This window comes from Eumetopias jubatus, unplaced genomic scaffold (genome assembly GCF_037043125.1).
Source record: "Eumetopias jubatus isolate StellerSeaLion01/CBP00866 unplaced genomic scaffold, mEumJub1_p1.0 scaffold_5, whole genome shotgun sequence".
NCBI lineage: Eukaryota > Metazoa > Chordata > Mammalia > Carnivora > Otariidae > Eumetopias > Eumetopias jubatus.
The window spans coordinates 68,403,404-68,405,752 of NW_028274811.1; positions in this window are offsets into that span (position 1 = coordinate 68,403,404).

The following is a 2,349-nucleotide window of genomic DNA, read 5'->3' on the forward strand; positions in this document are numbered from 1 at the left end:
TGTTTTTTACTCATATAATTTTAACATGGTTTTCTAAAAGCCATGTTTTTAAACTTGGATTGAATAATTCCACACATCATCAGCGATAAATGAGAGACATTTTGTACACTCTAAGAACTAAAGAAAATGATTTTCCCATTCTATGAATATCACCCAACTATTGTTTTAATCAACTGCTGGAAGAAAAAAATGTCTTTAAAAAGGGCATGCTGGTCCCCTTTGAAGGATGAGAAAAGCAAAATATCACAACTGCCTATTGCTTCATATATGTAACAAACCACACATGGCATTAGAGAATCTGGTCATCTGTGTTAAGAGTGCAGATATGGTTCTTCTGTATAGCTCAATTTCATTACTCAAATTGTTTTCTGGTCTATAAATTGATTTTAAGTTGCAATCTTATGAACTTCTTCTATCAGTCATCATCTATGGTTATTATGCAAGGGATGTGGCATGTTTGTGTTAAATTGGCACAGCATGAAGCGTGAATTTTATGATATATTTTAAACTCCATGTTCATGAATTGTTTTCTTCTGAGTGGGTGGATCACAGCTATATAAAGACACGTTATGTTTCAAGGTCTGTCTCAATTTGAAATATATGTATTTATTTACAGAGTATAAATAAACAAAACGAGGAAAATTAAATTTAAAGAGCTCAATATTTCAAAAGCTTTGAGCATTATTTTAAAAATTAGTTTTGAGGAGAGGCTAATCAGTGGAACAAAGATTAGAGAAAACTATCAGACTGATTCTAATGAAAAGTAATAGTGTCAAGGAAAAGTGTGACCAAGCGAAGAAGAAAACCAAGCAGTGTCAGGGAAATGTTGTGGAGTGGGCCTTCTGTGTTCCCAGGGATGTCAGTTCTTCATAAGTTTTATGCTGCATGATATGCCTGGTTTTAAAAAGATTAGTTACTAATCAATTATTAACCAAGTGACTAATTTGCTGTTTGAATGGATTAATCTAATAATTCATCAAATTTAGTCAAAAGAACCCAGAAATTTATTAATGCTGTGTATTAATAATAAATTCTTACTTTGGCATGTATGAAATGTCATACAGCATAAAACTGGGAATAATATATACAACATAGGTTCAGAAAAACACACTTGATGTACATATATGGCAAGTTTTCAAAATTTACTCTCTCCCTTTGGTTTTTATGTCCTTTTCTGTGCTATGGTCATATTAGAGAATCACAAGGTTAGTTCTCTATTGAAGTTCTAGCCCAGTAGTAGATACTTCGTTAAAAATGACAGTTGAGTGCTGTCTAGTTCATTCTGTTCACAAATAGTTATTGTGCACCAACCACTGCCAGGCATTATGACACATTGGTAACAACAAACATTCCATGGTGCCCACAGGGAAGAGGCTGGAGATGTAAATTCTAATACTCCTACCAAAAGGGCTTGATATTGTGATGAGGATACATGCAGTGAAGCAGAATTTAATGGTGAGATGTCCACATATATGAGGTGATCATGAAAAACTTGAGTGAAGAACACCGAAGCGAGCAGCTGTACTCTGAAAGATGAACATGCCTTCATCATCTAGAGTATCCCTAGAAGAGGAAACAGGGCGTGGAAATAGGTTATAGCAAAAAAGAGGGCACAGAGAGGGAGGGAGTTGAAGTGGCCAGACAGAAAGAGCAAGAAGAGTAGGAAGCATCAGGCTGGAGAGGTATGCCCTGACAGGACCTTGCAAGGCCTGGTAGGTACTGAAGAGGTAGCCTATCATTTATCTGAGATCAAGGTCTCAAGTATTTTGTGTTTGTGTGTTGGGGGTGAGGGTGGGAGGTGGCAGTGCAATGAAAAGATTTGCATTTCAGAAAGATCTTTCTGACTGGCAATGGGGAGAACCGATTCTGGGTCAGGGAGACCAGAAAGGAAGCTACTATAGTTGTCTAGGTGAGCCAGCCCAGTGCCCTAAACAGAAAAGATTTTCTAAGACTTTGAGACTTAACCTACCAAGAAAGATTTTATGGTCTTATTTGTAACCTACTCTTAATTACAGTGATAATCAAAATATAGCTGCTTTTAAGAAATCAGAAATCTTCACCAAGCAGTGCTGGCCAAGTCAGAAGTGAAGGACCTACCAGTGAGAAGTCAGAAAGAGCTCTTGGAAAAAATGAGGGCAAAAGACTAGATATTAAATCCATGTAGTGACTGATAAATCCAGTCTCTTCCAATCTGTATTTGTTATCTATTGCTGTTTAACAAATTATCCCAAGAGACAGTGGCTCAAAAAAAAAAAAAAAAGCAACATTATCATCTCACAGTTTCTGTGGATCAGGAGTCTGATTGTTGGCAGATTCAGTTGCTTCTGTGCTATTGGACACAATGCTTCA